This window comes from Pristis pectinata, chromosome 11 (genome assembly GCF_009764475.1).
Source record: "Pristis pectinata isolate sPriPec2 chromosome 11, sPriPec2.1.pri, whole genome shotgun sequence".
In the NCBI taxonomy this organism is placed as follows: Eukaryota; Metazoa; Chordata; class Chondrichthyes; order Rhinopristiformes; family Pristidae; genus Pristis; species Pristis pectinata.
The window spans coordinates 80,806,062-80,821,885 of NC_067415.1; positions in this window are offsets into that span (position 1 = coordinate 80,806,062).

The window sequence follows — 15,824 nt, forward strand, 5'->3', positions numbered from 1 at the left end:
CTGCAGTGCCCAGGTCTCTGGCACTGAGTCTGGTTGTGTGGTGCAGAAGGGAAGGGGGGAGAAGAGGAGAGTTGTAGTGATAGGGGATTCCATAGTAAGGGGGGCAGACAGGAGATTCTGTGGCCATGAAAGACTCCTGGGTGGTATGTTGCCTCCCTGGTGCCAGGGTCAGGATGTCTTGAATTAGGTCCACAGCATTCTGAAGGGACAGGGTGAACAGCCAGAGGTTGTGGTACCTCTAGTAGAAAAAGAGATGCAGTCCTGAAAAGGGAATATAGGGAGTTAGGTAGGAAGCTGAAAAGCAGGACCTCCAGGGTAGTAATCTCTGGATTGTTGCCATGTGCCAGTGAGGGTAAGAATAAGATGATTTGGCAGATGAATGTGTGGCTGAAAAATTGGTGCAGGAGGCAGGGTTTCAGATTTGTTGATCATTGGGATCTCTTCTGGGGAAGGTGTGACCTGCACAAAAGGGACTGGTTACACCTGAATGGGAGAGGGACCAATATTCTTGCAGGCAGGTTGGGGAGGGTTTAAATTAGTTTGGTGGGGGAATGGGAACCATAGTGATAGGTCAGAGCTTGGTTCATTTAGTGTACAAGTAGATGCAGAGTGTAGAAAGACTGAGGAAGGATAAGCAGTTGAAAGGGCAAAATTGCACTCAGTTGGATGGCTGAAGTGTCTACTTTAATGTGAGAAGTGTCAGGAACAAGGGTGATTAACTTACAGCATGGTTAAGTACATGGAACTATGATGTGGTGGCCATTACAGAGACTTTGCTATCACAAGGGTAAGAATGGCTGCTGGATATTCTGGGGTTTAGATGTTTGAAAAGGGATGGGGAGGAGGTAAGAGGTAGGGCAATGGTTTTGCTGATCAGGGACAGTGTCACAGCTGTAGAAAGGGAGGATATCCTGGAGGGATCTTCCACTGACTCAGTGTGGGTGGAAGTCAGAAACAGGAAGGGAGCAATCACTACTGGAAGTATTATACAGACACCACCCCACTGCTCTCCACCACCACCTCTTTTCACCACCACCCCCCCCCCCCCCCCCCCCCCCCCCCCCAAATAGCAGCAGAGACACTGTCGAGCAGATTTTGGAGAGGTTCAAAAATAACGGTTGTTGTCATGGGTGATTTCAACTTCCCTAATATTAATTGGCACCTCCTTAGTGTAAAGGGGATAGATGGGAGGGAGTTTGTTTGGTGTGTACAGGAAGGATTCCTGACAGTGTGGAGAGGCCGTACTGGACCTGGTACTAGGCAATGAGCCTGATCAGGTTTTAGATGTCTTGATGGAAGAGCATTTTGGAGATAGTGACCATAATTCCTTGACCTTTACCATAGCCTTGAAGAGGGATAGGAGCAGACAATGTGGGAAAGTATTTAACTGGGGGAGGGGGAATTATGCTATTAGGCAGGAACTTGGGAGTGTAAATTGGGAACAGATGTTGTTGGGGAAGTGCAGTGGAAATGTGGAGGTTGTTTAAGGAATACTTTCATGGGGCTCTGGATAGGTTTGTCCCATTGAGGCAAGGTAAGGATGGTAGAGTGAAGGAACTGTGGTTGACACGAGATGTAGAATATCTCTTCCAAGAGGAAGAAAGAAGCTTACCTGAGGTTAGAAAACATGGATCAGACAGGGCTCTAGAAGTTACAAGGTAGCCAGGAGGGAGATTAAGAATGGACTTGGGAGAGTTAGAAGGGGGCATGAGAGGTCCTTGGTGAGTAGGATCAAGGAAAACCCCAAGGTGTTCTACATCTGTGAAGAATAGGAAGGTGACTGGAGTGAGGGTAGGGCTGATCAGGGATAAAAGAAGAAACATGTGCCCAGAGTTGGAAAAGGTAGGGGCAGTCCTTAATGAATATTTTGTTTCAGTATTCACCAGTGAGAGAGACCTTGACACTTGAGGATGGTGTATGACAGACAGATATGCTAGGGCATGTCAATGTGAGGAAAGATGATGTGCTGGAACTATTGCAAAACATTAGGATAGATAAGTCACCAAGACCAGATGGAATATATCCAAAGTTATTACTGCGAGCTAGGGAAGAGATGGCTGTGTCTTTGGTGATGACCTTTGTATCCTCACTGGCCACAGGAGTAGTGCCAGATGACTATAGGGTGGCAAATGTTGTTCCTTTGTTAAGGAAGGGATAACCATGGGAATTGCAGACCAGGGCATCTTTCTTCAGTGGTGGGCAAATTACTGGAGAAGATTCTTAGACAGGATTTATGGGCATTTGGAGAAGCATAGACTAATTAGGGACAGTCAGCATGGCTTTGTGAGGGGCAGGTTGTGCCTCACGAGCCTGATTGGATTATTTGAGGATGTGACAAAGCACATTGAAGGTAGAGCAGTGGATGTGGTGTTCATGATTTTAGTAAGGCATTTGATAAGGTTCCTCATGGAAAGCTTATTCAGAAAGTCAGCAGGCATGGGATCCAGGGAAACTTGGCTGTGTAGATTCAGAATTGGCTCACCCATAGAAGACGGGGTGGTGGTAGATGGAGCAAATTCTGCCTGGAGGTCAGTAACCAGTGGTGGTCTGTAGTGATATGTTCTGGGATCCCTACTCTTTGTGATTTTTATAAATGACTTGGATGAGGGTGTAGAAGGGTGGGTTGGTAAGTTTGTTGATGAAACAAAAATTGGTAGTATTGTGGATAGTGTAGAAGGTTGCTGTAGGTTACTACACAATATTGATAGAATGCTGAGCTGGGCTGAGAAGTGGCAGATGGCGTTCAACCCAGAAAAGTGAAGTAATGCACTTTGGGAGATCAAATTTGAAGGCAGAATACAAGGTTAATGGCAGGACTTTTAGAAGTGTGGAGGAACAAAGGGATCTTGGGGTCCATGTCCATTGATCCCTCAAGGTTGCTACGCAGGTCAATGGGATTGTTAAGAAGGCATATGGTGTGTTGACCTTCATTAGTCATGGTGGTAAGTTCAAGAGCCACAAGGTGATATTGCAGTTCTATAGAACTCTGGTCAGACCACACCTGGAGTATTGAGATGACCAGAACTGAACATTACAGGAAGGATGTGAAGCTTTAGAGTGCATGGGAGATTTACCAGGATGTTGCTCAGATTGGAGAGTGTCTTCTGAGGATAGATTGAGTGAGCTGGGGCTTTTCTCTTTGGAGAGGAGGAGGATGAGAGGTGACTTAAACTATACAAGATAAGAGGCATAGTTCAAGTGGACAATCAGACTTTTTCCCAGGGCAACAATGGCTAACACAAGGGGACATAATTAAAGGTGATTGGAGGAAAGCATAATGGTGATGTCGGGGTAAGTTTTTAAGAGTGGTGAGTGCATGGAACACTGCCTGCAGAGGTTGTGGAGGCAGATACATTAGGGACATTTAAGAGACTCTTCGACACATGAATGGAGTGCTATGTGGGAAGGAAGGGTTAGATAAATCTTAAAGCTGGATACAATGTTGGCACAACATCGTGTGCTGAAGGGTCTGCACTGTGCTATAGTGTTCTGAATCTTTAGTGAAGTTGTATGTAGTTATACAAGTCATTGGTGAGGCTGCACTTAGTACTGTGTACAGTTTTGGTCACCCTGTTATAGGACAGATGTGGTTAAACTAAAGTGCAGAAAAGATTTACAAGGATGTTGCCAGGACAAGAGGGCCTGAGTTATTGGGGGAGGTTGGCCAGACTAGGACGTAGGAGAATGAGGGGTGACCTTATAGAAATGGTTAAAATTGAGGCATAGATAAGGTGGACAGTAACAGTCTTTTCCCCAGGGTAGAGGAGTCCAAAACCAGGGGATGTAGGTTTAGCATGAGAGGGGAAAGATTGAAAAGGGACCAGAGATGCAACTTTTTCCACACAGAGGGTGGTGAGTATATCGAATGAGCTGCCAGAGGAAGTGGGTGAGGAAGGTACAATAGTGTCATTTAAGAAGCACTTGGATAGGTACATTGGAGGGGTAGGGCTTGGAGGGATATGGGCCAAATGCAGGAAATTAGGACTAGCTGGGGGGGGGGGGGCACCATAGTCAGCATGGATGGGTTGGGCTGAAGGGCCTGTATCTGTGCTGTATTGCTCTGACCCCAAGAGGGCAGCCCTCTCCTTTAGCTACTCTCTCCCCCTCCATTACAGACAAAAGGTGTGGTGCTACTGCAGTCTGGCAGCCATGGGATGCGTGCCTTTAATTGCTGACAACCTTCTGTGACAGGTGCACAGCCAAGTGTTGGCAGAATGATTGGTTGAGCCTGGTCCTACCAGGAACAGCGTAGACCTTATTTCAGTGCTGAATGTATAACTCTTACCTTAACCAAGGTATATATTCTCTTGTGCCCTCACTATATTCATCTATGGTACCTCTGGTATTTAGTTTTGTTTTCATGAACATTCTTTGCATTTCCATTTGTTGTTCTGTATAATCATTTGTCAATATTGTCTTACACTTTATCTTCTAAAGATCTACTTTTAGCTCTTCATTAATTTATTCCCCTGTCCTGTTTATTTGGTGTTCAGATCAGGTGACCCTGACCTTTACAAGAAATCAAGATGTGACCTCTAAAGCTATCAGATGCCAAGAGACAATACCAGTCTAAAATCAAGTCCCAGACCAGCCGTCAGTTGTGGCAAGGCTATTACAGGCCACGAAACTAAGTTGGGCATCATCGCTGACAAAAGTGCATCCATTCCCAATGAGCTTAATGCATTCTATACATGTTTTGAACAGAAGGGGATTGGAATGTCACCACCCACCCTGACAGCCTCCAATGCACCTGAATCCACAGTCACTGCTGCAGGTGTAAGATCTGTCTTCTAGAGAGCAAACCCATGGAAAGTATTTGGCCTGGATGGTGTCCCCAGCTGTGTCCTTAGATCCTGTGCAGATCAGCTGGTCAGGAGATATGCAGACATTTTTAACCTTTCCCTGCTTTGATCTGAGGTTCCTACTTTAGGAAGATGACTATCATCCTGATACCAAAGAAAAATAAGAATATGCCTTAATGACTACTGCCCAGTGGCTCTGACATCCACCATGAAGTGCTTCAAGAGGTTGCTTATGGCACACATCAACTCCAGCCTCCCAGAAAACCTCAACACTGCAATTTGTTCATCGCTGAAACACTATCTCCCTGGCCCTAAACTCCTCTGGAGCATCTGGACAGTAAAGACACCTATGTTAGACTATTGTTTATTGACTACAGCTCCACCTTCAATACTATAATTCCAAGCAAACTCAGCATCAAACTCTGAGACCCAGGACTCAACACCTCCCTTTGCAACTGGATCCTTGACTTCCTGACCAAAAGACCACTCAGTAAGGATAGATTTCAATACCTCTGCCATAATTATTCTCAACACTAGTGCCCCATAAGGCTGTGTCTTCAGCCCCTTAATCTTCTCCCTATACAATCATAACTGTTTATATATTTTGTTCTAACTCCATCTACAAGTTTGCAGATGACACCACTGTTGTGGGCTGTATCTCAAATAATGAGTACATGAAGGAAATCAGGAGCCCAGTGTCATGGTGACAACCTATCCCTTGAACAAAAGAGCTGGCTATTGCTTTCAGGAAAGGGGGAGATGCATATGCTCCTGTTTATACCAATAGTTCTGAGCTCAGGGTTGAGAGTTTCAAGTTCCCAGGAGTGAACATCATCAATAGCCTGTCCTGGTCCAACCACATAGACACAATGGACAAGAGCCCACCAGTGCCTCTACTTCAGGAGGCTAAAGAAATTTGGCATGCCCCATTGACCCTCACCAACTTTCATTGATGCACTGTAGAAAGCATCCTATCTGGATGCATCATGGCTTGGTATAGCAAATACTCTGCTTGTGACTACAAGAAGCTGCAGAGTTTTGAGCACAGCTCAGCTCAGCACATCACAGAAACCAGCCTCCCCTCCATGGACTCAGTCTATACTTCTTGCCGCCTTGGCAAAGCAGCCAACATAATCAAAGACCCCATCCACTCTGGACATTCTCTCTTCCCCCTCCCATTAGGCAGAATATACAAAAGCCTGAAAGCAGGTACCACCAGGCTCAAGGACAGCTTCTATCCTGCTGTTATAAGACTATTGAATGGTCCCCTAGTAGGATAAGATGGGCTCTTGACCTCACAACCTACCTCATTATGATCTTGCACCTTATTGTCTACCTGCATTGCACTTTCTCTGCAACTGTGACACTTTGTTCTGTATTTCTGTTATTGTTTTCCCTCGTACTACCTTAGTGCACTGTTGTAATGAAGTGATCTGTGGATGGCATGCAAAACAGGTTTTCTATTGTACCTAGGTACAGGTGTCAATAATAAACCAATTCCGATATCACTTCCTCAATTATTGTCCTAAAGCATTGTTATTTTCCAGATATCCAGATAAGTTAACTTGCCTTTCTGTTCTAATACATTTCCAAGGTGAATTAGTAGGACTTCCCTCTGAGGTTCTAATATGTTGAATCAAAGCAGTCCTGAGCACTTCCATTATCCACCTCTTTAGCAATTAATTTCAGGGAAGTTGAAATTTCTCATAACTCTTATTTCATGTGTCTATATTTGCCATATTTCTTCCAGTTTTGTTCCATACTTGTGTGATGGTCCTTAATGCTATTTGTTTCTCCTCGTGGATTCTGTTCTTGCCTTACTAAAAGATGGGTCACGTCTATGGCCATTGTATTGTCTATACGTATTGTCACATCTCCTGTTTTCACATTTCAAGATGTATAATGGCCAGTCCTGATTCTTCTGTAGCTACATCTTTGTAATCCTTGCTATAAAAGGTTGCTTGCAATGTGTTGCTGCCTTCAGTTTCCCTGTTTTATTATGGTTTTTGCATTACTCTACAGTTTTAAGCAATAAAAGCAAGCCAAGAAGAGATGATTTATATTTGAAGCAGAGCATTTTCAGTACATATTACTGTATCAAAGCTATTTTCTATTTAAACTTTGAAATCATTATTTAAAAGATCTGTATCTTTCTACATAAACAGTAGTAATGAATGTAGGTTTCTCAATCAATTGCAATTAGAATTGAATAGCCATTGTACAAATTGCACAAGATGACATAAATTCAATCCACAGTAAAAGGGCTTGGAGGCAAAATAAATAGTTATTATTTTCTCACTTGAAACAAAATGTTGAATATAAATCTCTAAGATCAATTAAAAATGAATGAGTTAGAAAAGCCATATCCTAATATTTAAAAGATGAAAGAGATCTTGCTACTTGTGCAATAGTTTGTCAGTCTGATCAATGCCCCATGGCAATGACATGTTATATCTCATTCCTTGGCTCTGTTGGTTATAGAACTACCTTTGTGGAAGCAAGGGCCAAATAAAATCTGCACTGAATAAATGTTAAATGTACAATGACAAGGCCGAAAACTTCCACTGCAGAAACATTGTTGCTTGTTGCAGCCATTATGTAAACATGCCTTTCTGCCTTTCACCTTGTAAGCTATTCAGTTGTGGAAATGGTATCATAATGGGACCCATTGATCTTCCTCTTGATGGGTAATACATTTTCCCATAAAAAGCTGTTTTCAAATACTGTCAAACTGTTGAGAGAGAATATTCAAGGAAAAGCAATCTGATGCCTTTCAGATGAGGATACAGAACCATGTCCAATTTCCCCATCATTCTTGTGCTTGATTATCTACTTCAGGTTCCAGGTTAATCAGTGGTCCATGTCATCTTTCAGATTACTCCAGAGCGCCTCATATCTAGCACCAGAGGGGTAATTTTTTTACTCAGTGGTATCTATGTGGAATGAGCTGCCAGAGGAAGTGGTTGAGGCAGGTACAATAACATTTGAAAGGCAGTTGAACAGGTACATGGATTTGGGGTTAGTGAAGGTTATGGTCCAAATGGGACTAGCTTAGGTGGAGCATCTTGGTCAGCATGGACCAGTTGGGCCAAAGGGCTGGTTTCTGTGTTGTTTGACTCTGACCTGCTCCCACCCTAAAACCACAAGGTCTCTGCAGCCCCCTAATTATGCCCATTTACATGTCTGGCTGCTATCTGTAAGGACTCTGTACATTCTCCCTGTGTCTGTGTGGGTTTCCTCTGGGTGCTCTGGTTTCCTCCCACATTCCAGATATATGGGTTAAGAGTTGTGGGCATGCTATGTTGGCACTGGAAGCATGGCAACACTTGTGGGCTGCCCCAGAACACTCTATGCAAAAGATGCATTTCACTGTTTTGATTTACATGTGACTAATAAAGATATCTTGGTGCATGAACACACTAAGCACTAGAAATCCCTCTAAACTTTTCTGCTTCTCATCTCTAAGGTTGTGCTTACACACCATGCATTTGGCCAACTGCCTTAATTTGCAGGTCTGTGGATTGTCAAATGGGTGAGAGGCAGATAATACAGGCAAAGGCATTTTGACCTGAAAAGTTAACTGTTTCTCTTTCCACAGATGCTGCTTGACCTGAGTGTTTCTAGCATTTTTTGGTTTTACTTCATGCCAAAGAGATTGGGTTAGGAGGAAGTGGAAGGGCAGGAGCAAGATGTGGAGAAAGATCAGTGAGGATTCATACAGGGTGTTAGGGAGGAGATCAGTGAGAGGAGAGGGTTGTACATTTCACTTCTGTCAGGATTCCTGATCAGATCAAACCATGACACAGATTTGTTAAAATATTCAAATAAGTGACCATGTAGCTGGGAATATATTGGCCATCTTCCTGTTGTGCCTTCAAAACCAGAAGTGGGTGCATTCAAATCCTTTTGACTTTACAATTTTCCTACATTGTAATTTCCCAGAACACACCCAACCAATTTGGGTGTTAAAGTACCAACCTATTGGGTATTATCATGTTTCTAAGCATGCCAATGTTGATTCTTTGAAAAATCTCACTAAATATATTAATGGTAATGTTGGAAGGAAATCCCAAATATTTTGTTTCCACATAAATATGTAAAAGCATATCCTAAAATGTCATTGTAGTGATCCTTTCAAAATAATCTCTGGACACCTGACTAATTCATGATCAATAGTGATTTGAGACAATTATTACAAACATATCTAAGCACGTGATATTAAGACCATCATATTATAATCCTTTGCGTAGGTCTATATCTCAGTCACAGGGTGATAGAACATATTAATTACTCTAGTGCAATAGCATGTAATTAACTGTCATTTCCCACGGGTAAATATCTATTATTTTTGAGCAGTATGATCACAATGATGCAATTGTTCTGTGATTATATTTTCACATGATTGTCAAAATGGACAAAGGTTTACAATGTAAAAATCCATGCTATGTTTGTATCATGTACATAAGTAAATACTTTGAGGGGCTATCACCCTGTGTGGACCTTTCTTAAATGGAGAAACGGATCTAATGATTGGGCACCAATACCAGATGATAGCTCCCAAGCTACAATCTCTTTGCAATTAACACTCAAGACATCTTTTTGAATTTGAAAGTTTAATGCAGTATTCTGAAATGAACTTTCAAACAAAATGATTGTTACCCTAATGCATTTGATATTATTAGAACAAACATTGCATATGATAATGAAAGGCTTTAATACAAGAGAATTTAATGTTAAACTGCACAATAAAAGCTGTTGTACTGCAAGGAGGTTTGAATTCTGATCTGTCAAATGTTGAATACTGTTAATCTGCCATATTCCTGTCTATAAAGGGCAAAGGTTAAACCAATTTTCACAGAACTAATCCAGCTACCAGCGGATACTATAAACTAATTATAAATTAATTTGCTAATTTATTATCTGCAAGTAGTCATTTGTGGAAGTGTTTACATTGTGAAATGTTTTATAGAAGTATAATTTTGCTGTACTTAACATGCAGTTGGAATTGGGATTTGAAATTTCTAGTGCCTTGGAATGCCTTATGACACAACAGACATTAACATTTATATTCATAAAATTTTTATTGGATTAAGACTGCTTAGACTCAGCAAAGAATCTTTAAAGCCAATGGAGGTAGAATTGTATTATTTGGAATCAGACTGAAATCACTGGGTTCAGAAAACAATGTGCTAACCAATTTTATCTGCTAAAGAGACATTTTAAATTATATCTATAATGGGAAATGAGTTGTTAATGCATACTTTTGTTTTGAAATTGAGTTGTATAATTAACTAAATCATGACTCATAGAAGAAGCATGGAGAGTAGAAATTCTGTTGGAGTGAAGCTAAAAGCACCTTCCATTAGTTGGACCAGCCAGTGACTATTTAATATTTTAAACATTTTGTGCAGCAAATCACTAAAACTAAATTCTGTCTGCCATGGCTATCTGGAGTTCCTGGTCACTAGCCATTTTAATTCCCCTCCCCAAACCCATACTGACATGTCTATCCTCAGTCTCCTCCACTGCCAGGTTGAGGTGAATTGCAGACTAGAGTAACAGCACTCCATATTCTGCCAGGGTAGTCTACAACCCAATGGCATGAACTTTGAATTTTCCAATTTTGGGTAAACTGCTTCCTTTTTTTTCTCTCTCCTGATCCACCCAGTTCTCCCTACGCTCACCCCATCACCCTGTTTCTTCTCTTCCCCCCCCCCCCCCCCCCCCCCCTCCACCCTCCACCCTCTCTATCTGGCCATCACCCACTGGGTCCCATCCCAACCATGCTCCATGTTCCACCTTGTTCTCCCGTCAGATTCTGTCATCTGCAGCCCCTTGTCGTCGCCTCCCAGCCTCTGTCATTACTTCGTCTCCCCTCCTCCATTTTCCCATCATCTGCCTCGCCTGGATCTACCTATTGCTTTCCAGCTCTTGTTCCATCCCTCCCCCTCACCTCTACTGACTGTGTCTCCCCTTCATCTTTCAGTCTAGATGAAGGGTTGTGACTCAAAAGGTCAACTGTCCATTTCCCTCCATAGGTGCTGCCTGACCTGAGTTCCTCCAACATCTTGTGTGTTACTGAAGCCTTGATCTGATAACTGTACAACAAGAAAAATGGGCATCAGACATCTGTTCTGATCTTTCCATACCTAACCAGATTGCCAATACTGGTAAAGTTGTGGTGGCATTGTGGTCATGGTTCTGGGCTTCTAATTCAGAAATCTGGCAGAAAGTTTTGAAGGCAAGACTTCAGTGTGGTACAGCTATCAGAACTGTTACCATGTAGTTCCAATGATCCAGGTTCAATCCTCACCTCTGGTGCTATCTGCATGTTCTCCATGTGGGTTCCCTCTGGGTGCTCTGGTTTCTTTCCATGTCCCAAAGATATGCAGTTCAGTGGGTTAATTAGCCACTGTAAACTGCCCATAGGTGGGTGGTAGAATCTGTGTGGGAGTTGATGGAATTGAGCAGAATAGAATGAGATTTTGTTCATTATTCGTTCAAGTCAGGTGATAACATCCAGTCTATGGTGTTGCGGTGTGTACGGAGATGGCTGATTAGACCAATCTGGGCTCAATAGTTCATTTCCCACAGGTGGCAGAGCATCGGTGGTTCTTGATTTAAGATTCTCTTCCTCTGCTTCCTCCATTCTAGCTTCCTCGTATGAGTGAGCATTGATTTTTATGTGGGTACACCAAACAGGATGATCCAATGCTTGCTGTTCCCAGTGGTACGTGTCAATGCTATAACTGTCCAGGGATGAGTGGAAGTTTTGTACAGATGGCTGCTGGTTACTCAGCGTGGACTTGGTGGGCCAAAAGGCCTGTTTCCATGCTGTATGAGTCTAAGTCAAATTTAGCTGCCCTTGTGGAATTTAATTCTGGTAATTAAATAAATCAAATTATATGTAAAAGAACTGCAACAGTGGTCATTGGAAGTATTGAGTTATTGTAAAATCCTGTCTGGTTCACAAATGTGGTTTTGAGAAAGACATTTACAAGCATTATCCAGTCTAATTTATATGTAATCAAAGACAACAGCAATCTGTTAGATCCTCAATGAAGTTGATTAGTTAGCCAATCAGTTCAAGGGCAATTAGGGGATAGGTAGTAAATGCTGGCCTTGCTGTTGTCAAATGAATGAACAAAAATCAAGACAATCTATATAGGAAGAGGAAGAATCAGTGGTGGAAATTAATATCAAATCAAGTACAAAAGGAGGAATGAGCTATCAGATAAAGAAAAAGGACCTGATAAGTCAAAACATTTGTTTAAATGTTAAATTTCAAAATCAGCAATTAAAATCGTGTCATTCTAATTTGCAGTCACTGCTATGATGCAACTGATTTCATTCACTTCAAACAATATTTAGTTCATATTAATGAGTATCCTTTATCTAAAACTGTGATTTCCTGGGTCAATTTTCAAGCACAATGTACTCTACCCTTCCTCAACAAAGTATAAAGACTAAGTCTTTGACACTTGTAATAATTTGCTGTGGCAGAGAACTTGATTGCCCGTGTTTAATATTTATCTTACCATAAAGGTGTGCTAAGATGGCAACAGACAAGAACTATCTGCGTTGAGTTTAGTTCAGGAGTTATGCATTTTATAGGTTCATAGAATAGTTGTACAGCAGAGCAGCAGCCCTTTGGCTCACCATGTCAATGCTGACTGTCAAATACTATCCATTCTAATCCCACTTATTGACATGATCCATTGCCTTCTATACCTTAGCAATTCAAGTGCTCCACCAAATCTTGTTAAATGTTGTGAGAGTACCTGGCACACCCTTTGGTATTTTACCCACCCTCTGGGTAGATCCATGCTGCCCTTACTCCTCACCTTAAACCTATTCCCTCTGGTCTTAGCTACAGGGAATGCTGTCTCACTATTAACCTTGTCTTTGCCCCTTGTACATTTGTATACCTCTGCCTGGTCGCCCCTCAGCCTCCCCTGCTCCAAACAAAATACATCCAGACTATTCAGTCTCTCCTGATGAAATAAATATTCCATCCCATCAACATCCTGGTGAATCTTCTATGTACTCTCTCCAGTGCAATTTCCAAGGTGAGAGTCTGTAATGCCAATAGCAACCTGAAGTATCTTGGAACAGTGATCATTGGATTTTGTTATACTTATTTATATTTTATATTATACTTTATATAAGATATTAGTCACATATACATCAAAACACAGTGAAATGCATCTTTGTATTACCAAGAATGTGCTGGGGGCAGCCTGCAGATGTCACCACTCTTCCAGTGTCAACATTGCATGCCCACAGCTCCTAACCTGCACATCTTTGAAATGTGGGAGGAAACTGGAGCACCTGGAGGAAACCCACGCAGACATGGGGAGAACGTACAAACTCCTTACAGTGGCTAGAATGGAACCTGAGTCGCTGGTGCTGTAACAGCATTATGCTTACTGCCACACTACTGTGTTGTCAAGATATTGTTCTACTGTTCCAAGATATTTCAGGTTACCATTGGCATTACGGACTCTCACTTTGGAACTTGCACTGGAGAGAGTGCATAGAAGATTCACCAGGATGTTGATTGGGATGGAATATTTCTTTCATCAGGAGAGACTGAATAGGCTGGACTTATGCTCCTTGGAGCAGAGGAGGCTGAAGGGAGACCAGGCAGAGGGTACACAAACTTATGAGGGGCAAAGATCCCTGTGGTTAAGACCAGAGGGAATAGGTTTAAGGTGAGGAGTGAGAGGTTTAGCATAGATCTAAGGATTTACCCAGAGAATGGGTAAAATCTGGAACATGCTGCCTGAGAAGAAGGGTGTGCCAGGCACTCTCAGAACACTTAACAAACGTTTGGTGAAGCACTTGAATTGCTAAGGCACAGGAGACAATGGATCAAGTGTTGATAAATCAAGTGTCCATATATACATGGACATTGCTGAAAATTCTGGCATTAATATTCAGCTTCAATTGCCTGATCTGAGGTAAAGAGTTACCCGCACTATAGTCAGACTGGATAAGGATGCTCTGTTTCCTTCCCCCAAAGAATATTAGTGAATCAGATGTATTTTTTATAATCCTTAGTTCCGTTTACCACAGAGGAGTCTTGTTTTCCTTTTCCTTCACTGAAGGAAGGATTGCATTTAACTGCATAAGCACCTCACCTATTGCAGAATTTGTGTATAAATAACAGTGCTATTAGTCTGTTTCTTGACAGTAAATTATGGCTCAATAATATTGCAATCTTGCTCAGAATGAGCAGTGCCATCCTGCTGGCTCCATCCTTCATGGGTAAGACAACTCCTTGCCACCCTGATTATTCTGTCAGTCACTGGACCATATCTTGTCTGCTGCTGTCACTATCTTTGACAGTGACATTAAGACTGATAACATAGCAGCTGCCACAGGTCCTGCTTGCCACATAGCACTGGATAACTGAGCAAATGAAGCCATGTTTCAATGTCTTCTGTATTACCATATGTTATAAGAAGCATTCATCTAAAATAAAAGGCTTGGGATTTTTAAACCAACAAATAACAGGTGAAAATACTTCAAGCTTTTCATACCAATAATTGCAGAACCTATTTGGAATAGAACGAGGCCATTTGATTCATTGAGTCCATGCCAGTCTCTTGTAGAGCAACCTAATCAATCTCATTCCTTCACTTTTTTCCTTATAATCCTCCAAGCCATTCTCTCTCAAGTAGAGTCATACAGCATGGAAACAGGCCCTTTGGCTCAACTGGTCTATACCAATCAGGACGCCCCATCCAAACTCGTCCCATTTGGCCCATAACCTTCTGAACCTTTCTGATCCTACCTGTCCAACTGTCTCTTCAAAGTTGTTATTGTACTTGCCTCAACCACATTCTCTGGCAACTCACTCCATATATGTACCACCCTCTTTTTTTTTAAAAAAAAGTTGCCCCTCAAGTTCCTATTAAATCTTTCCCCTCTCATCTTAAACCTATGCCCTCTAGTTTTTGATTCCCCAACCTTGGGGGGGGGGGGGGGGGGGGGGGGGGGGGAGGAGAGAGAGACTGAGTGCATTCACGCTATCAATGCTCCTCATGATTTTGTACATCTCTATAAAATCACCTCAGTCTCCTACACTCTGAGGAATAAAGTCCTAATCTGTCTAATCTCCTCCTATAACTCACTCCCTCAAATCCTGGCAACATCCTCATAAATCTTTGCTGCACTCTTTCCAGTTTAGTAACATCTTTCCTATAGCAGGGTGACCAAAACTGAACACAATACTCCAAGTGTGGCCTCGTCAGCATTGTGTACAACTGCACCATGACCTTCCAACTTTTGTACTCAATGCCCTGACTGTTGAAGGCCAGTATGATAAAAGCCGCCTTTACCACCCTGTCTACCTGTGACTCCACTTTCAGGGAACCAAGTACTTGTACACCAAAGTCCCTCTGTTCTACAACACTCCCCAGGGCCCCTCTGTTTACTGTGAAAGTCCTACCTCGATTTTACTTTGCTAAATGCAACACCTCGCACTTATTTGAATTGAACTCCATTTACCATTTCTCTGCCCACTTACTCAGCAGATCAAAAGCCCCCTCTAATTTTTGATAACCTTTTTCACTGTCCACTATACCACCTATTTGTGTCAAATTCAAATGCTATCTAATTTGCTTTAGAAAGTTCCTGGATTGTTTCTATTTCCAGAAAGAAAATTGAGAATGTCCTTACCTGAAAATCATTCCAGCTCTTACTGTTTGGTTTGATATGTAATATCTCGGTCCTTGGGCCTTTATGTATGGGCCTCCACTTAAAAGGCACTTCCTCTGCATCTGAAATAGCTTGTTATATAGCATCTTTATAAAATGCCCTTTATAATAGCTTTAACAGAATAAAATTTTTAAACTAGAAGATGTTCCATGTGGGCATTACAAAACAAAATTTGATGCTGAGCTTCATATTATGCATGGTGACCAATGGCTTGGTCAAGAGGTAGCTCTAAACAAAAGCATAACAGGAAGAAGCAGAGGGAGAAAGGAGGTTTAGAGAGAAATCATATGTTAGGGC